Raw genomic sequence first — 22126 nt, 5'->3', positions numbered from 1 at the left:
TAGAATAATCTGTTTTCTTTACTCAGAAATTCTTATCAGAAATTTTATTACTTGGAATCAAGCAACACTTTGCTTCCTTCTTATCCACCTATTAAGAACCAAATATCTATTAAGAAAGAGTTTCTTCACTTCTAAATATACAACACTTTTATTTATACCTTCTGGAATATTACTACTTCCATGTAAAATCATAAATATATATATGTGGTACTGTGTACATAATATTGTCCTATACAAAAATTGATGTATTACATGAAGATGGGATTGGGATGTTCAAGTCTAAGGTTTACTTTGTATAAACCTTATGCTATTTATTGTAGCCTGCATTGTCACATACATACTGAGATGTTAGATATAAACTTATCTTTTAAAAAATATTTGGGGGGTTGGGGGTAAAACATAAGTATAGCAGTAAGGCACTTGCCTTGCACTTGACTAACCTGGATTCAATCACTGGCATCTCCCTTGCTTCCAGAGTCATGCCACAGCAATACTTGAGTGCAGAGCCAGTAGTAAGCTCCGAGCACCATTGGATGAGGCCCCCAAACAAAAACAAACTGAAAGACAATATTTTTTACTTATTCATGAACAAAAAAAGTAATGACAACATATATTTAATTTCAGCACTCTACTTAAGTCTGAGTTAAAAGATATACTATTTTAGTATTAAATAATAGGCTTTGTTTTTAAAATAAAACTAGTGTTCATAATTTTCTGAGGACTATAGTTACTGAGGACTAAAATAATTTAACACTTCAGTAAAATCTTTAGTAATATTATATGTCTTTAATATCTTAATTATATTAAAAGGGAGCTGCAAGATGTTTTTTCAAAAAGAATTTTCTTCACACTTTATAAATGAACTCACTTTTATGGCAAAATAGGTAGGTAAGAGGCACCACAGTGTTTTCTTTGTGGTGACTACAGTACAGTGAGAGAAAGCAGAGTGGCACACCTCAAGAGAGCTTGTTATTCATCAAAAAGTAACTATCCAGCTTTTCTGGCCACTTAAGAGCAGTGGCAATTTTCAAATACAATACAGGGAAGAAATACTGTCGTCTGTGAAACTGCACAGTAAGAACGGTTGAGATACATCCACAAATAGTAGCATCTGACTGATCCAACAGAGACTCTTGCTTTAAGTCAGTTTTTTTTTAAAATAAGTGATATGGGACTGAGTCATGGTCAAATTAAAAAAGAAAATACTATATTTACCTGCCAATTTTATGCATAATTTTACTCATAATTCTCTATATGCAGAACATTTATACATAGTGCTAGCTAATTCCTTGTGCAAATTTTCTTTGTTCTTAATGGAAAATGCATTTTCTTCTTGCCTCTTCCCACTCTCACATTCTTTACCTGAATTTGATTTAATTGGCAACCTTTCTCGAGCAGTATATTGGAGAAGGGTCCTAAATCTTCAATCTATTCTGTCGGACCTTTTGCATTGTTTACAGTCTTTATTTTAAGAACAAATAAGATATGCCTGTGTAAATCTCCAAAGAACTATAAAATCTTAAAGCTATACAAATATATCTTGAGCTTATAGTTTAAAATAGCATTTCTATTATCATATATTTACATACAACCAGCTCAGATATTTATTATTATAATGAAACTTCTTTATACTTATGATTTTTATTTAAGACAATTCTGAAAGACAAAAGGCACATTTGCTTTCAATTAGTTTAACTTGATATTTTAAATATGGAAACCAAGGCTTAGAGAAATAGAATAATTTACAAGAGAAAGGAAAATTGATAAAAAAAAAAGAGTTTTTCAGATGGTAGAGAAACAAATAAACCCAGTTGTGCTCACTACTTATTCCTGGCTCTACATGCAGGAATCACACCTGGCTATCATCAGATCATATAAATTCCAGGGATCGAACCTGGGTCAACTATGTGTAAGGAGAGCACCCTACCTGCTATACTAGATAATAAAAAGGGATAAAACTGCATTCCAATTATACACTCTAAAAGTCATATACCAACCTCTTTCATCTAAATATTTGAAGATTAATTAGTGTAGTAAACTCTCATTACTGCTTAACTGTTTCAAAATTGAGGGCAAGGGTATAATTAAAATGGACATATTTCACTGACTTTGATTTTTTTTAGTTTTTAACAGCTCTGAAATCATTTAGTATTTTCTAATGCCTTATATCTAAGTAGGAGTGGAAGCATATTTGCAGTTAACTTTGTGAAAAAAGACTGAATTTTTCTTGAAGTGACCACTATCCCTGATATCACTATTCTGATTTAATGAAACTTCAGGAAAGATCACAAGATCAGATTGTCATTTGAATTTCTTCCATTGTCAGTGTTTCAGGATGATCAGCCAAACACTTGCATCTAAACTTTCAGAATGGATGAGCAATGTCAAATGTTATCACAGAGCACTTTTAAGGAGTAGTGCTCCACACTCATTATATAGAAAAATCAACTAGAAACATCTGAAAAAAAAAACATACAACAGAAAAATCAAATGAGATTATGTATAAGATAAAGGTCTTTAATTCTTTAAAGAATTTTTGATCATTTGACTATTTGGTGTAATGCTGATGTGGTAGAAATTACCTTTTAACATCTAAATGACTGATAAAAGTAGAAGATTAAGGAGATAGAAAAGCATTACATAATGATCTGAAGGTTCATATTTCTCTTCCCTTTTTTTGGCTTATTTTTGGTTCTATACTTAACAGTACTTAGAGGTGACTCTATGTATTTTGCTTTGGGATGCCACATGGTGCTGGGGATGGAATCTAGGATTATTTTCACTTTGCATGCTAGTCTGCTGAGCTGTTACACAATCCTGTTTCTTTCTTCTGAAAGTGTACATCAAATATAAAGAATCATGTGCTAGATATAATTAGACACTGGTCATAGTTGACTGGCTGGTGTACATGATATTGACAATACCTGGACCAGAGAAGTTCTTTCAAAAAACATTCTTCCATGAATCTCTGATTCTACAGTACCACTAAAATGTGGCTCTATTTAAGATCCATTTCACTAAGCTTCTACTTTCATATGAAGCTCTATTAAAACAAAAAAGAGAAGCATCTGTTTCTGACCTTAAGCACAGATGGAGTTGCTAATTATCATTTTAACTTTGATTCAAAAGTCAATTCCCTTGGAGGCAATAAGCCTGGCATAGAGGTAGTCAGTACAGTCTGAAGAGGTCCAGTCTCAGAGCTTGAAAAAGGGGAGTGGTAAAGGGAAAAGACCAGACACTGAAATATATTAAAAATCTGAAAGTAAACCAGAACTTTGTCAAGGTCCATCTCCAAATTTGCAACATGTTGTATCCTCTGTGTTACATCTTTTTTGCCTATTGGGGAGAAAACTTACAGTAATTAAACTGTTCAAACTCTATGACAAGAGTAAAGAAAAATCACTGAAGAGCAATTGCTAAGACATCATTGAGCAAAAGTATGTATGAGTTTAACCTACTTATCCACCTAGTCTAAGCTTCCTATATGTTTATAAACTATAATGTCTCTCCATCACCATGACTCAAGTGCTATTGGTTATCTTCTTTTCCAGAAACACTAATTCATATGATAATGAAAGCATAATTCAGCAATTTATTATACATGGGTCTGTCTAATTTTTAACTATATATTCAATCAGGAAAAAAGACATTTATAGAATAATATATGACAACATTCATTGTTGTACATGTATATGAACATATATTTTTAAAATTCTAACTTAAAATAATTTGAAGGAATTTATGATAAAGAGCCTAAATACAATTAAAACTTGCATCAAGTTTTTTTTTCTTTTTAGAGGGGAGAGGATGAGAGAGGGAAGAGAGGAGAGAGGGGAGAGGAGAGAGGAGGGAGAGAGAAAAGGGGAGGGGGAGAGGATGGGAGCGGGAGAGAGAATAGAAGAGGGGAGAGAAGAGAGGAGAGAGGGGAGAGGCTTGTGTCAAGTTTAATATAAAAATGGAATTCAAATAATGAAGCAAAGTAAAGGTGACAATAAGCTCTGCTCTTTTCAACTATAAACAAAATTGGCATTGGCCTGCCATAAAATTAGAAAAATAATGTAAGAACCATTTTCCTTGCTGGAAAAATAAGATCATATGAAAAACATTGGCAATATGTTTAGTTAAGGAGGGCATGCTCATGTTGAACTATGATTTATGTTATATTACTTATATAAATCTATTTGAAAAGGCAAGGGCTGGGAGATATACCTGTAATAAGAAATAAATCGGTGTTTGTGGTTCTTATTTTGTTTTGTTTTCTCTGGGGGTCACATCTAGTTTGGTCCATAGCTTATTTCTGGCTCTGCCTTTAGTGACCATTGCTGGTGGGCTCTGGGATGCAGGGGATTAAGCCCAGGTCAGTCTTATGCAAAGTAAGAGCCTTACTTGCTAACTCTTTAGTCCTAGAGTTTGTAATACTTGCCTGGCTCACTTCTCTATTTTCTGATTTTCTAGATAGCATTGAATATTTATCTTCTGAAATGTCATGAAATCCTTCATTCTACATTAAAGGCACATAAGTTTATATACAATAAACACACAAACAAACATATATATACCTATATATATATATATATATATACTTTTCCCTATAGATTCAAATGCTATTTCTAGCATATACTATCTTTTGTGTATCTTATATGTGATTGTGTGTATATATATTTAACTAGAATATAGTTTTAAGTTACCTGATGATATGGAATGATACTCCTGTGACATTCTTAGGTGTCATAGTTTATAGCCTCTGCCTCTGTCCTCACAGTTAATAAGATCTCTATTTTGGTTTTGCTTGGGCTTGATTTTTGGGTCACACCTGGACATACTCAGATGTAACTATTAGAGGTACTCAGGTTACCATGCAGAGTCAGGGATCAAACCAGGGCCTCCTGCAAACAAAGCAGACATTTAGTCCCTTGAACCATCTTTCTGGTCCAGGAGCTCTGATTTTGTGTATATGTAACAGCCATATCTACATAAAAAGAAAATCTCTTATCTATCTCCACAAGAAAAACCATATAATTGATCAAAGGCAATCATTGCAAGGACCATAGAAATAGCTTTGCATGTAGGATTCTTGCATGTAGAATTCTGCATTGCATGTAGGATGCCTTAGTCAATACCTGTTACCCCACTGTTTCCTCAGCACAGCACTGCTGGCAGCAACTCTAGAGCAGAGAGCCATGGGGGGAGGAGGGCAGCTTCTGAGAACCATTATGTGGCCACAAAACAAATCAAAACAAAACAAGCCAATCATATACTGTATTATTTCATTCTTAAAATGATTAGTTTAGAAGTACTTTAGGAAATTACATATTTACGGAAATTTGATGAAAGCTTTAAGAACATGTTTCCTTCTTGATAAAATGAGGCATTTTCATAAGAAGAAGATTGCCTCTCTTTGGCTTTTGTGCAGGATTCATTGAATAGGTGCTTTATGGTAGCAAAATTGCTTATCAAGTTTCTAAGAAACATAGTCAATAAAAGAAAAAGAAAAAGAAACATAGCCACGAGAATTATATCCAGCTTTCCCAGAGTCCTGACAAACTTCAACTGCTGAGTTAGCCAACCTGAGGCAACATACCTCCACAATCTTTGTAGAATGAGACAATGAAAGTTTTCACTGTGTAGCTTTGAACTGAGTATTCTGGAACTTGCAGACAAAAATTTAACAGGTAATACATCAAATACATTTTATATTATTATATTCTGAGTAAAAATTATATTCAGAAAATAAAGAATGAAAGACAAAGATAATAAAAAATAAGGTACTCAAACAGATATGATTTTTGGTCATTTCAAAGATCTAAAATATATTTCTTCTATGCAATAGTATGAGAGTACTTTCTTACAAACTAGAATAAATAATTGGTCAATATAATTTAAGTTTGCCATTATTTATGGTCACATCTGATCAAGAAACTATTATTTTACTTAATGCCATCACTCACATGGATTTTTATTTAAATAAAGGCATCTGAATAGTATTAAAATTAATCTGAATCATCTCCTTTAGTAATAATAACTATATTATTGAAGTTTATATAATTTGTAGGTGTAGGAGAAAATAGCTCTTTTCCCAGTTACTTCCAAGTAAAATATAACCCAGAGGTTGAAAAAGCATTTTCAGTTTATTATCAATATACAGCCTGTGAAAATTCTATATACTCATTTCTATGGCTTCTTACTTTTTCTTTACTATCTCCTATTTGAAGAATTTGCATACATTTAATATACTCATTTATTCTTTCATAGTATCATACACTTCTATTTTTCAGCCCCAAGTACATTTCCCTTTCTTTTTTTCACAGACTATGATTGTCTCCATAATAGAGAAACGCAAGATTACAAATACAATTCCTAACCACTTTCTTAGAAGCAGCCATCTGACACAGTACTGGCTATAATACAGAAATGAAAATCTAAGTAAAGAATGTCCCTAACACAAACAATAACAACAAAAAGGCAATGTGCTAAAAAAAAAAGTCTTCTTTGGCCTTTTTTCTTCTTCCTCTTCTTTTTTTAAATATCAAATTAAGAGTTTCTAACATTTGCTGAGGAAAAAACCCACTAACAGCTCCCCACCTGCAATGGAATCAACAGATGTCCTTTCTTCCAGAGCAAATATTTTCAACAAAAAATGGTATTATTCTAAGGGACATGCATAATGTCTGGAAATAGTCTTGACTATCATAAAGTAGACAGTGGAATGGATGTGCACCAAGTACTGAGCAGAATTCAGGGGCTCTATTAAAAATCTTACTACCCTCCACACACAAGCAAAGGTAAAGACTAATCTAACCCCAAATGACAACAATGCCAAAGTTGAGAAACTTTAGAGTGACCTCATTTACCTTAATTTAGTATCACGTTTTTGGAATCCAGAAAGTAGAAATGATTCTGAAGTTACAGCATCAATCATATATCATAAGTGGGGGGGGACAAAAAAACAGAGAATAGAAGTCTTATTTTTAATAAATAATTTTTAAATAATTTATCTTCTGATTTCTTAGGTGAAGTAAAAGCACATTTTACTACTCCATTATTAGCTAGATTATCTGTTACCTCATAAACAAATATATAAGTATAATTATTCTTTATTTTTAAATTTTAAATGGCAATAAGTATTGTTTAATGAAATGATGAATCACAAGAGCCAGAAAAATAGCACAACCGTAGGAAGTTTGCCTTGCAAGCAGTCAACCCAGGTTCCTTCCCCAGCATCCCATAAGATGACCCGAGCCTGCCAGGAGTCATTTGTGAGTGCAAAGCCAGGAGTAACTCCTGAGCACCACTGCCAGTTATGGCCCAAACAAGCAAACAAAAACAAAAACAAAAGAAAAGGAAAGACATAAGATAAAAATAGAAATAATAAATCATGTGTGATATTTGACCTCTGAGAATTTATTGTCCAGCGAGAGAACAGTTGCAAATGTGAAAAGTCAGGCTACTCCTTCGGAATAAGGAGAAGCTGGAAGTAAGAATAGAAGAAGGAAGCAGAAAGGTAGAGGAAATACCATTCTAAGGACAGAAAATGATCTACAGTCCTAGAATTGAGGTGTGTGGGAGGTAGTGTTGGAAGTAATTCCAGAGGGTCAGCATAATAAAGTACACACCTCTAATGGCCAGGGGGTAAAAGAGTAGTCTGGTGAAAGAAGGCTTAAAGGGAGTTCCAGGTAGATGAGGTATTCATCTATAAAGGAAAGTTTTTCTGACAAGAATTAAATACTTCAGTTTTCAAAATACTAGCAGACAGGGAATTAGGAGCCATTGATTCTTATTAATAAGCATTTTCTCATGCCAGATTTGTGCTTTCAAAAGAAAAAGAAGCTTAGTGGAATGGTGATCCCTTATACAAGTGATTTAAAAATAAGTAAAGAATTCTATTTTTCTATGTACAATCTAATGAGAAAAATTGACATCATGTCTTAAAAAAAGAAAAATGTGTATTGTTTCAAATCTTCCCATTAATTCCAATTGTACTCTTTTTACAAAAGTTACAAAATTAATATTTGTTAGGCAATTTATAATTTTTCTATATACAAATAAAATTCTGAAATAACATCATGACTTGCTTTAAAAACTGTGCTATAAAAATCTGAGAACCCAGTAACTACATGTGCATTAATATTGACCTACCAAAATGCTAGTAACATCAAAGCTTATGTCATTATTTTTTTCAAAACTAATAGATTTTTAATCTATGTTTTCTATAGTAGTGTAGAAACGAATCTAATGAAGGAAACTTGAATACAGATAGATTCTTTATTGGATAACCATATAAAATTAAAAAAATAAGTGGAATAAATATGAGAATTTCTGGTTGCAAGATGCTTCAGTGGAAGCATCCATCTATGCAAAGAGTAACCAAGCTTTCAAACACTCTACCTGCAGCAAATGGAGTTCTCCTTGTGAGTTTATATTCCACCTCCCATTCCAAAACAACTGCAACACTTACACTGGAAAATATACAAAGCCTAACTATAAAAAGAAAATTTCCACAGAATAAAGCCCCACTAAAAGAGCAAAGATATGACTGACAGAAAGTTGTTTGAAGGGGGTGTGGTGGTGGAAGGATGCAGGAGAATGAAGAGGAGAGAAGTTACAGAGGAATAGAGGGCACTCTACTAGAAGAACTCTACGAAAGCCAGCCTGGATCCCTCAATTACTGCTTAGGTTAAGAGCTTTGGAAAAAAAACTGACTGCAAAATAGCAGGCTGAGAGAAAACAGTTGCTTCTTTTAATCAAACCATGTCATCAGAAGGCCTGAGTAATGAATAACTTCTATTTTCTCTGTGAATCACTCATTCACTCAGCAGTGCAGGTAGACTTTGATTCATTCTGTGCCAAGGGCACAATAAACTTAATCATTTTGTACTTAACATTTAATACATTAAATATATGCACAGCCTTGCTTCTGAGCTCATTTCAGAAAGCTGGTATTCGGCTAGGTTGTGATGGCAGGCTAATTGAAAGGCTGAGGTACTGTATATGGGTTTTTACACTCAAACACATGTACTCAACCCTTTCTTTTTATACTTAACGATCCTAGTGATACTTAAGAACAATTCATTTTGATATATACACTATGACCTCATTTTTCCTGTAGAGCATGAAGCTTCAAGTGAAAATCATCTTTCTATGAAAACAAAAAAAAGAGAGAAGGTATTAAGTACTTTAGAAGAAATGAAAAGTCATAAAGACGTGCTTAGCTCTCTTCCATGAATGTTCCCTAAGTCCTACATGCATCACCACTGTGGTCCTGCAGACGAAAAAGAAATGGAAGGTGATAGATACCTCGGTGGAAGCTAAGTGTTCATGATTTGGGAGAATCACAAAGTAAATCCAAGATGAACTATAATGGTCCTCCTCTATAGCACATGAACCACCTCCTCAGCCTACATCCCTCCCTTGCAAAATTTCAACCTAAACAATCTCCAATTCCCTGCAGGTGACTTCTCTTTGAGTCTCGACAAAGCCTGGGAGCTGGAGGGCCACGAGCCAGTGAAGAAGGTTTAAAATGTTTGGTCTCCCAGCTTTTTTCCCCAGGGGTGTTTAGTGCCCAATAAAGCATCAGCGATTAGCTCGCTCCTCGCTGGGGATCAAGGGAGGGACACCTGGACTGGAAGCCCGCCGATCGGCCAAGCTTTGAGCCCGAGAAGAGAGAGCAACTTTCTCACCCCCAGCAACTAAGAGGCGGAACCGACACCAGAACCAGCTCCAGGGCCCGGAGAGAGCCTGGCGGCTAAGGCTGCTCCTCCTTGCAGCGCCCCAGCCCGGGGCACGCGTTTGCTTCGGGAGGCGGCATTGTTCCTGCATCTGCTCTGCAACGGTCGAGCGCCAGCAAACCCGGGGTCCCCGCCAGCTCGCTCGCACTCGAATCTTTCTGTCTTTTGGTACCTCTCTGCCCAGGTCTCGCTTCTCGGTCTCGGTGGACGGGCACAGTCTAGGGTGCAAAGCTGCAGAGACTGGGACGCCGTTGGAAGGCATCGGAGGCCACTGCACTCCTCTGCCCCCCGACTCCTCTTTTGGCTGCGGGTAGTCTCTGCCGGCTCGCTCCCGGCTCCCCGGGCCTCTTATCCGGGACTTCGGCTCGTCTCTCCCGCGGGCGCCTGGCTGGGGCGGCCAGGGAGTGGGGATGCTGCCAATGCGACGCCCCCAGCGCCTGGGGCTGGAAGGGTCAAAGCTAGCTCCGCGGGGAGGCGGGGAGGAGGGGCGAGGAGAGCCGGGGCAGGTGGGGCGTGTGGGGGGCGCGCTGGAGGATGCCCGTGCAAAGAAAAGATGCTGAAGGCGGGGTATCCGAGAGCGCCCCTAAGGGGACCCCCCACCGAGACTAAGGGGGTTGCAAAAACGGGCTATTTCCAAACTGGCTGGGCGAGCTGGCTAGAGGCGGGCGAAGATGCTGGAAGGTGGAGCAAGAGAAAATCCGAACAAGTTCCCTCCTGGCCCCCCAAAGGTCCAGGAGTCCGCTCCATCAAGCGGTAAGTGTGCACAGGCTCGTATGAAGGCTGGATTGGAGTCGGAAAGAAGCCGGGTGGGGGGGGGGGTCGTTGGGTTCAGTTCTACCCTCTGCCCTCTTTGTAAGCGCTCAACTCGGGTCAAGAGAACACCGCCACCCCCCCAACCCCCTCCGCCCCAAGTCTTGCCTTCTGGCCAAGTAAAATGAATTGACTTCTGCAGGAACGTCAGCTGAATTTCCTCCACGGCGGGCGGATTCCTCCAGCGGCACTGAATTGGCTTTTTTTATTATTATTATTATTATTTTTTAAAGGCGAAAAGAAAAAGCCTTTGGAAGGCTCCACGACCCCTCTTTTCCCTCCCCTTTGCTTCAAGAAACCATCCAGTTCACTAAAGTTCTGTATTGGTTCATTGCTTTTATTTCCTTCGAAGGTTAAAGGTGCGGACAGCAAAACATGTTTTCGACAGAGATTGAAATTCAGCATTATTTTCTAAAGCAAACCAACAAACATTTAAAAAAAAAAAATGAGCTTCCCAAAACAGTTTAAAGGAGACTGCGAAAGTCAGTTATTCCATTGGGGTGGAGGAAGAGAAAGAGGAGAGACAGAGACACAGAGTGAGACAGATAAAGAGATACAGAGATAGAGAGAAAGGAGAGAGAGAGAGAGAGAGAGAGAGAGAGAGAGAGAGAGAGAGAGAGAGAGAGAGAGAGAGAGAGAGAGAGAGAGAGAGAGAGAGAGAGAGAGAGAGCATTTAAACTCTTAACAGACCGAGGACGCCTCCAGCAAGCCCGCCCCAACCTCCGCCACCCCAAAAGGCGCAGAAATAGGAAAGAGGTGAAGGCTGGGAGCCAAGAGCGGAGCAGGGGTGGTACAAGAGGGGAAGAGGGAGAGGCAGGAGTGGGAAGTTCTCGGCGATCCCCGGTCTTAAGAGCCGTCGGGGCTGGTCGGACGCAGGAGCTCCCTTACCTTTTTCTCTCTAAGCCCCGTTTGCACCTGATCTGCAACCATAAATACTTCGTGATGCTTAGTGTGCAGCCAAACGGTGGCCGAATGTTAAACAATTCTTCATGCTCCCTCCCCTTTTGCGAAATCAGGCTCAAAAGAATGTTAATACTGTTCTCCTGATCCATGGGCTCCAGAACATGCCGCTTCGTCGGGAAGAAACGAACACCAAGTGCTTGGTGGCCACGCATATATGGATTTCTATGGTACGCGGTCGGTCTATAAACATATATACGTTTTCTGCATGTAAATCCAAGAAGAAAGGGAAGAAAGAAGAAAAACAAAACAAAACAAAAAAGCACCCCAGATGCCTTTTCAAAGCGGGAGGGGGGACAACAGGGAAGAGTAAAACTTGGCAAGCCAAATGGTATCCAAAGATTTTTTCGTACCCGGAGCCACCTGCTTCAATCAAATGCAGAAATCCCGAAGAGATTAAGAGAGGGGTAGGGGGGTTAAAAAAATTTTAGGAAAAAAAAATAATAATAAAATGCCCGAAACACACACTTGAAACGGAAGACGCCAAAGACGCGTGGAAAAGGAGAGGCAGAGACGATCTCTCGGGGGTGCAGATCCGTCAGCTAAGTGAGCAAAATCGCCTCCGAAAAAAAAAAAATCACAGGCGGGGAGGTGGCTGCAGATGCGTCCGTCCCCCTGCTCGGGTCCCCGCCGCCGCCGCCGCCGCTACTACCTGTAGACACGCGCACACACACACACGCACACGCAAGACACACGCGCGCACACACGCTGCACAGAACCGCCCTGCTCTCCGCGGTGTGGCCGGCGCCGGAGTCGCCAGCTGCTTGCTGGCTCCGTCCTCCAGTCCGTCCAGCACTCTCCGAGCCAGCCGACGTCCCCTCCCCTGCACCCCAATCGGTTTATGGCACCGGATCCGCCCCCCAACCCCCAACACACACACACACACACACACACACACACACACATATACACACACCGCCTCCGCCACGCACCCCTCCCCCGCGCCCGAGCTCGACACGATCGCGGTGGGTAGGGTGGCTTTTTGGGGGGCTCGGGGCCCGCGGTGCAAGACCGGGCGCTGGGCACGGTGCCTCCCTTTTCCAAGTTCCACCCTCCGCCCTCTTTCTCCTCCTCTTCTTCCTCCTCCTCCTCCTCCTCCTCCCGGGATGCCCGAGCCTCCTCCGCCCGCCGCTCCCGCAGCGCCCCGCAGCGTCCGCCGCGGCCCGAGGGGTTAAGGGCCCCGGGCGTCACGGGTGACGTTAGCCGAACGCTCGGAAGAGCGAGCGACAGAGCGAGTGGTCGGGCATCGCCGGCCGCCCCAGCTCGAGGCCTCGGGCGCAAGGAGTTACTGGAAATCTAGGCGCCTTGGTGCTCCCTTGCTAGGCGCATCCCCTCTCTGTCAAGGGTGACCCTGAGTGCTGAGGAGCGGTGGCCAGACTACTCTGCCACTTTGCTGGACACTCCCCCCCCCCTCCCCAAAGTGATCTGTTACCCCTCATCCTTTCCTTTCTGGATTCCCACCAGCTAGAGTCCTGGGAGCTGCGTCCCTGGCAGCCCCATTTGGTGGGGGGCACAATGCCACAGCCTTTGGCCTCTTTCCACCCATCATGCCCACATTTTCTGCGGGTGTTTAGGTGATTTTTTTTTTATCGTCATAACTGATTAGTGTTGGCTCTTCTGATGGATGACTAACACAATGTTTATACCTCCCCATCTCCCACCAGGTCTTCTGTGTATACATTCTTAAATGCAAGTAAATTGATGAATGGGGTCCTTCCACCAAAACCACTGAATTAACTGCTGCATCTAACAAGCCAAATGAAGCCCCCACTTAAAGAAATGAACACAAAATCACTTGGAGAAATCAGTGGTATTTGGTATAAAGAATTGTTTTTCTGATTGCCTAGGCTTCATATTTTCCAAGCATCTGTTTGCTGTAAAAATGAGATAAGGGAAAGACTTTTATAACCAAAATTCAAAATGAAGGCAGCCTGATGTATTTCTCATTAATTAACTAATGACAATTAAGAAACCCAAAGTTCCAGAATATGTGATCTTATTTTTAAAAACAACCTTAGATATGGCATTTTTTTCTGCATAAAAGAAATCCAGTAACACACTTTACTGACATAGTTGGAAAATTCGGTCTTTCATCATTTTTCCTTTTTTCAACATAATAGCTAGGCAAGGTGTTGACAAATAGTAGACTTCAATATTGCTTCGCTGGAATGTGAAGGTCCATTCAATGAAAATTCTAACTTATTGTTGATGGCATGTCTACCTTGACCTTCATTAAGTTCATTTGAAATGTTTCTGACACATTTTAATTTCGCTCAAATTTACTAGGAAAAATGAGAAGTCAGGGTCTGATCCAACATAGATAAAAGTGTCTGTTGAAACCTTTCCATTTGTTTGAAGACACACAATTAGGGTAGCGTAATATAGAATATCTTAAGGACAATTAAAGAATTGAATGTTTTATAAAAGATATGATGAGCACACTTGTTACCTGGGTAAATGGTGCCAGACCAGAGATGAGTTGTCCTCATCTCCCCTCTTGAGCTTTAAGGGAAACTTTAAAAAGGGAACTTTTCTACTGAGTGGGAGGTTTTCTCCACCTTTAGAGATACCTGTAGTTCTGGAAAACATCATTTTCTCATAATCTCTTTCTCCACTTCCTCAATACCTCTGAATAAATTTACATCAAAAAAATAAAACAGAAGATAATTTGATAGTTAATTACAATTTACCAGAATGTAAAGTTTTGTAAGTTCTCACATATCTCTAATTTGTAGGTACCCCTTTCCAATTGCCACAACTATGGTTAATAACAGAACACTGAAAATAATAATTGAACATTTTTCAAGTCTAATATTTATAGGAGAAGATTAAGTATTGTAGATTAGGGCTCATGCCTTGTAAGCTGCAGCCCTGATTTAGTTCTTGTGCTACATGGTCTCCAACAAACATGTTGATACATGTGTGTCTGTAATTTGTACACTCATTTGATCAATTGGACACTTATTTAATTCTTTTTATAAAAATGTAGGGATTTTATTTTAATATTTATTTCTTTATTATTTTTGTTTAAAGCATTGTGATATACAAAGTTATTCATAGTTGAGTTTTAGGCATACGATGTTTTAGGACCAGTCCCAGGATCAGTGTCAGCCTCTGATCACCAATGTTCCTGGAGCTGATCCCATGCCACCACACCTGGCCCAGCCTGCCATCACCTTTTTAAGTTTGGTTGTATTTATTGTTGTATCTTTTAATTTTATTTTATTTTACTGAAACCATTTTAATTTACAAAGTCCTACATAGTTGGGTTTCAGACATACAATGAATGAATCAGGGCCATTCTCACCACCAGTGTTGTCCTCCCTCTACCTCACTCTCAGAGTGAATCCCAGCCTCCACCCTTTGACTCCCAGCCTGCCAGTATAACAGGTTTATTTAAAGTTTAGATTGTTAGAGTTTGGGTCTCTTGATTCCATTGTTGTTGACATTGGCTTGGCTATTTAGTTCTGTCCTTCTTTATTTTTTATTTCCACCAATGTATCTGAACTTGGCCCCTGACCCTGCATTCTTTCATATTTGTGTTTCTCCTCCTCCACTCAATTTCTTTCCTTCTAGTTATACTCTGGGGCCAACAGTGTTTGCAACAACTCCCATTTAGGCCATTGCATTTCTTCATGCAGTTATTTTAAGTATCACATATAAGTAATATCATTCTGTATTAATCCTTGTACTTTGGGCTTACTTCATTATAAAATGAAGTACATACATATTCATTATATAATATAATAACACTATCTTCCAGGTCCATACATATTGTGGCAAATTGCATGATTGCATCATTCCTTATAGCTATGTAGTATTCAATGTATACATTTACCACATCTTCATAGTCCACTCATCTGTTGTTGGACATTTAGGTTGATTCCAAGTCTAAGCTATTAAACTGAGTGCTTCAATGAGTAGCTGTAGCTAATCACTTTTAGCACACCCCATTTTAACATTCAGAGCACACACTCTGCTTTCCTTAATCCCCTTATTCTGTCTTACCTAAACACAGAAGCACACACTGTTTTAATACCCTCTCACAAAACTACCCAATTGGCTTTCACAGACTCCACACCTTACTCTTCCCAATTATAAAATATCCATCTCCCACCTACAATGAACTGAATTACTCTACCAGAGTGGATGTGAATGCTTCTTTGTGAGTGCTCTACTCACCTGATGTCTGACCTCATCAATGACTTCTCCATCCAGTGACTCTGACATCATCAGTGATCTTGAGATCTGACTTTACCAGCTTCATTTATAAATATCAGTGTGCATATCTCCTTTTGGATGAATGGTTTTCTGTCCTGGGAATAAATACCCAAAAGAGGGATTGCTTGGCATATTACAGCTCAATTTTGAGTTTATTGAGAAATCCCTACCAACAGAGAATTTTCCCAATATTTTTGATATGTGCTATCCTCACTGATGTAAGATGATATGCAATTGTTGTCTTGATTTAGATTTCCCTAATGATGAGTTATGATGAGCATTTTTTCTGGTGTCTTTTAGCCATCTGTTGGTCTTCCTCAGAGGAATATCTGACAATTTCCTCTCCCCATTTTTTGATGGGCTTTTCTTGCATTTATAAATTGCAGTATATAATTTGTGTGATACACCATTGTTAAAATTCCTGCATTTTCGAACAAGACAGAACAAAGGTCAGGACAGAGGACAAGGTCAAGACTAGGGACAGAGAAGAAACAGGCTAAAATTAGAAGATAGCTAAGTGAATGGGAGAAAAAATTTGCAATCCACACATCAAATAAAAGAATAGACATTTTCACTAACCTAAGTGGAAATACGAATTAAAAAGTCTGAGGTGGCCATATGAATATCAGACAACATGAACTTTAGGTTTTAAAAGGTTATAAGGGAAAATATGGAAATTCTTAATATAAATAGATATGTACACTAGGTAGAAATCATACTTCTAAACACATATAATTCAATTAGGGGGTCAACAAAATATTTAAAACAATAGATTTGAAGGACATAAATAGAAACACATTAGTTGGAGACTTCAACATTGCCTTGTTACCCCTTTGAAAGGTCAACCAGGCTAAAATTTAATAAGAACATACTAACTCTGAAGGAATAAATAGAAGAGAGTGGCTTAGTAGATATATATGTAGGGCTCCCAATTCCCAGAAAATATACATACATAAAATCAAGAGAATAGAAATTGTTTCTACTCTCTTCTCAGATTGTGATACACTAAAAATACAAGTAAATTACAAACATACACAGAGAAATAACTTGAATACCTGGAAATTAAACAACTCACTACTGAACCACTAGTGGTTCATTGAGGAAATCAAATGATTCTTGGAAACAAATGATAATAAAGATACAAATTATCAGAATGTGTGGTATTAAGAAGAAGAATTATAGATTTGTAAGTATTTATCAGAAAGGATGAAAGAGCCAATACTATAAACGTAAAGGCATAGCAAAAAATTTGAAAAAGGAACAACTAAAATAAGCAGGTAGAAGAAAATAATAGAGTTACAGCAGAATTATTGAACAGGAAACCCAAAAAACAATCAAAAGTTCAATGAAAGCAACAGTGAGTTCTTTGAAAATATAAACAATATTTATAAACCATTAGCAAGACTCACAAAGAAGATATAGAGAAACTTAATAATCTGAATTAGAAATAAAAAGGGAAGTCACTATAGACTATATACTATAGACACTATGGAAATCCAAAGGATAATAAGATAATATTTTGAGAAACTATGCCACAAAACAAGAGAACCTGGAAAAAATGGATAAATTCTTGAAATCCTACAACTTTCCAAGATTAAACCAAAATGATCTGGAGTATCTGAAAAAACATATCACTATTGAGTAAATTAAAATAGTCAAAAAGATTCCCACCCCTCCCCCCAAAAAAATACCTAGGCCCAGATGGATTAACTAATAAATTCTTTCAAACTTTTAAAGAGGACCTATTGCCAATGCTTTCAGGCTCTTTCAGGAAATTGAAGAAACAGAAATACTTCAAATACTTTCTATGAAGCTAATATCACCCTGATACCAAAAGCAGACACAGATGCCACAAAAAAGAGAACTACAGACCAAAATCCCTAATGAACATATATACAAATAACCTCAACAAAATACTAGCAAAAATTATCTAATACTTATCAAGAAGGTCATACACCCTAACAAGTAGGATTCATTCCAGAGATGCAATAATGGTTTAACATATTCAAGTCAATTAATATAATATACCGTATCAACAAAGGGAAAAATAAAATTATATGATATCAAATGTAGAGAAAGCATTTGACAAGGTCCAATACTCTATCATGATAATACACTCTCAACAAGATGGGAATAAAAGGAACTTTTCTCAATATAGTCAAGGTTATTTAACATAACTTCATAGTAAATATTATACTCAATAGGGAAACACTAAAAGTGTTTTATCTAATATTCAACACAGGATAAGGTTGCCTCTTCTCACCCTTATATTCAACACAGTACTTGAAGTACTTGCATAGCAATCAGGCAAGAAAACTATTTCAAGATTATCCAGATAGGAATGGAAGTTAAGCTCTCACTGCAGATGACATGAAATTTTATTTCAAAAAATCCAAGGACTCTACAAATAAATTTTAGAAACAATAGATTTGTATAGTAAAGCAACAAGCTACAAAATAACATGAAAAAAAAATCCATGACATGGAAATTATTATGCTGAGTGAAGTAAGTCAGAGGCAGAGAGATAGACACAGAATAGTTCCACTCATCTGTGGGATGTAAGAAAAATAAAAGACATTATTGTAATAATACTCAGACAATTGAGATGAGGACTGGAAGAACCGGCCCATGATATGAAGCTTACCACAAGTGGTAAGTGAAGTTAGATAAATAACTACACTAACAACTACCATGGCAATGGTTGTGAGTGAGAGATATAGAATGTCTATCGCAAATAAAGACAAGGGATGGGGGAAGAGGGAGATAGGGACCATTGGTGGTGAGAAGGTTGCACTGGTGAAGAAGGGGTGTTCTTGTTTTATAACTGAAACTCAACTACAAACATGTAGTTTTTATAAAAAAAAAAAAAAGGACTTATGGTGAGTGATGCATGACAGAAGAAAAACAGGATAATCTCACTTATATCTAGAATAACTGGGTGAGTAAATGTAACCAAGTTAAGGGAACCACCTAGACCAGCGTTTTTCAACCACTGTGCCGCAGCACACTAGTGTACAATGAGATATTGTCTGGTGTGTCATGGGAAAAATTCCAGTTTGATCCGTAATATGTGGCTTTGGCTCACAAATAGATCAATCATTAGATTATCTCATAATGAAGTAATTATAAAATAATTTCTTTGTGTTTATTTGATTTCTATTTAAGATAATTACTTTATATATAGTCAGTATAGGCACAGTTAATTTTTTAACGTTTTCTAGTGGTGGTGTGCCTCATGACTTTTTTTTTTCATGAAAAAAGTGTGCCTTTGCACAAAAAGGTTAAAAAATACTGACCTAGACCTAGATCACATGACAACATAGTTTAGGGAGAAAAGGACAGAGAAAAATGAAATAAGGCAGGCAGAAAGATGATACTAGAAAGTAATGAGGAACAGGGGTTAGGGCTTTTATTATATCGGTGATGTGGAAAAGTGGTATGGCTATAAATTCAAGCCACAGACCCAAGAAAAAATAGAAATAATATAAATAAATATCAAGAAATAAAATAGGACACAAGAAATTGTGACAAATACACTGCTCATGGATTGGGAGATTAACATCATTAAAGTGGCAATATTTCCCAAAGTATTATATAGATTTAAACATCTGTGGTAGGGACTATTGGTATGTGTGTTGGGACAGTGTTGCAGTATACATTTGAAGAAGAGTTTACCTGTACTCTGAAAACATGTACAATATTTTTAAACCAACATATAGTTTGTTGAAAAATTCTTGTCTAGAGAACATTGAATACATAGGTTAATCAATTTCTGCACTTTTGCATCTATAAATATCACTTTGCTATGGGGAACAAAGAATGATTTTTTTTTTGTAAAGTATAAGTCTTAAGTTGTGATATAATTGATTTACCATATTTTTATTCTGTATAATTTCATTTAAAAATAAAAAAACTCTGCTTTATATAAGGTAAAATAACAAAAACAAAAAGGTGTTGTAGCTTCTTTGATCTTTTTGATTTATGGGTCCCCCATCATCTATACACACACAGACACTCTCTCTCTATTTTTCTTTCTCTCTCAAATCATCAGAAAATATCCAAGATCCTAATCCATCTTGTTCAAGTTTAGTGACATATAGCAAGAAGAAGCATTTTAACAGAACCCAACTGGTAGTAAAATTAAGAGTCAGACCCAACTCAAAATGTGGAAGAGATAGAACTTCAGGTGAAAACACAGGTACTCTAACATTATGTGAACTGGGTCTGCCCAACACTTGTTCCAATTATACCCAGTCTCACCCCTCCAAAAAATTATGATTTCCAGCATGCCAGCATATTGAAGCACAACAACCCCCTCCCCTCCCCGGACTTTTTATGCCCATGCCATCTACCTACCAAACACAAAGTTTTCTGACCTGAAGAGCTGGCCCATTGTTCCACATGTGATATTATTAGTAGTGCCTGGCTCCAGGTCTACCAGGATTGTCTAAGGGACATATCTGTTCTCTGGAGGAATAGAGCTAGGTGAGACCTTAGGTGGCTACAAACCACTTCCAGGCTCAATCCAAACTGAGCTCAGAAGAGAAAATTGCAGCTTTGAGACATAGGAGGACAGTGAGGGACTTTCTTTACCATGAAACATTGGAAATAAAGCAGCTGCTCCCTGATGGCAAACACACAGGACCTTAGGGAATCTGTCCCTGGGGCTGGAGAGATAGCACAGTGGTAGGATCTTTGCCTTGCATGCAGCCGACCCAGGACCATTGGTGGTTTGAATCCTGGCATCCCATGTGGTCCCCGTGCCTGCCAGGAGCGATTCCTGAGTGCAGAGCCAGGAGTAATCACTGAGCACCACCGAGTGTTTACCCAAAAACCAAAAAAAAAAAAAAAAAAAAAGGAAGGATATCTGTTCTGTAGCACTGACACTATGCTAAGTGAGCATCTCTCAGTCTTGTCAACCAGTGCTTAGCCACTAAGGGGAGACCAGGGACAAGTAATTAAGGGGAAACCCTAAACTCCTATTTCTCACCAGAAGCTTGACTGTAGTAGACGTTGATTCTTTGCCGTTGTAGGCTACTGTCACCAGTAACATTGATCCCATGCTCTCCACTGATAACCTCCAAGAACTGGAAAGAAAAAAAAATATAACTTAAAAATGCCTGACATCCTTTATAGCCCTGGAGATAGGGACCTCCTTCTCATGAGAAGATTGTGTCCCTCACCCCCGTCTCAGTAAAATCTGTCTCATTGACCCTGAGTAACACCCACCTTACTGCTAATTTGGTTGCCACAGTTACCAGCCTGAATATGAACAATTTCACACATGGTACCAGCTGCAGAGAAGACAGTTGATGGAGAAGCACAAGCGGTGAGGATCCAGGAGCATTGAAAAATGCACCACCCTTGGGGCCGGAGAGATACATGGAGGTAAAGTGTCTGCCTTTCATGTAGAAGGTCATTGGTTCGAATACCGACATCCCATATGATCTCCCAAGCCTGCCAGGAGCGATTTCTGAGCATGGAGCCAGGAGCAACCCCTGAGCACTGCTGGGTGTGGACTAAAAACCAAAAACCAAAAACCAAAAAAAAAAAAAAAATACATTACCCTACTCCAATTTAAGAGCCAGGCTCCCAGCCTTGGCTGGCCTGAGGTTGGAGCCTGTGCATCTGTTAAACCCTTTTCAATGAAAATCACCTATGACAGGGATGCCTATCCCAGTACTGTTGAGTCTACCTGCTCAGTTTGAATGAGTTGCAATCAGTCTCTTTTCACACTTATAGCTTTAAGCTGCTTCACAATGTCTGAATAGCAGATAAGTTTACTTTGAAAATGTCAGCTCCATCTAAATTGATACATTTTTGCACCTACATTAATTATTTGGATTAAATGTATAAAATATTTTATAACTGATAATTTATTTCTCGACCACAGTGGCCCAGGTCTTTGACCCTTGCCTCTTTTTTACATCAGAATTCTTTTTACTTCCCCTTCATTTAACTCTTTCTGGTATTTTATTTCTGTAACCTAGAGCAGTGTTTTGTTCACTTTTACAACCTGTCATGCACTGTTTGTGAGAACATCTAGTATTTTGGTTACTTTCTGATTTGCTTCACTTAATGTAAGATCCTCCAGTCTCATCAAGCTGTAGCAAATCGAATTATTTCATCATTTTTGTGGCTGCATAATATTCCAACATGCATATATACCACAAATTTAATATTCTCCCAAATACTGGTGGAAACGTGTTGTTTTCATTTTTCTGGATATTATACTTTATGTTATACAATGAACATAGGTGTGTAACTATCTTTTTAAATCAATGCTATTTCTTTTTTTGGTGCTAAGAAAAGAAATGGGATCCTTGAGATTTTAGGGAGCTTTAAACTTCTGAATAAATTCCCTATAGTTTTCAGACCTATTTCTATAGCTGTGTATTAGTTTATTGTGT

At 38.2% G+C, this 22126-nt stretch overlaps 1 protein-coding gene and 1 pseudogene across 1 annotated transcript in view; both read right to left on the bottom strand.

The window, feature by feature from the left end:
- NLGN1 (neuroligin 1) overlaps window positions 1-11929 on the bottom strand; it is a 975153-nt gene extending 963224 nt beyond the window's left edge. Inside the window, exon 1 of the mRNA XM_049775237.1 lies at window positions 11424-11929. The gene's annotated coding sequence lies outside the window, so the exon portion shown is untranslated. The remainder of the gene's footprint in view (window positions 1-11423) is intronic.
- A 143-nt stretch (window positions 11930-12072) lies between these two features.
- Window positions 12073-21002, bottom strand: LOC126011812 (tubulin beta-4B chain-like; annotated as a pseudogene).
- Window positions 21003-22126: the final 1124 nt, after the last annotated feature.

The sequence above is a fragment of the Suncus etruscus genome, chromosome 6, assembly GCF_024139225.1.
Source record: "Suncus etruscus isolate mSunEtr1 chromosome 6, mSunEtr1.pri.cur, whole genome shotgun sequence".
NCBI classification, from domain to species: Eukaryota; Metazoa; Chordata; class Mammalia; order Eulipotyphla; family Soricidae; genus Suncus; species Suncus etruscus.
Note: the sequence above shows the minus strand (reverse complement) of the source record. Positions and strands in the feature narration are given on the sequence as shown.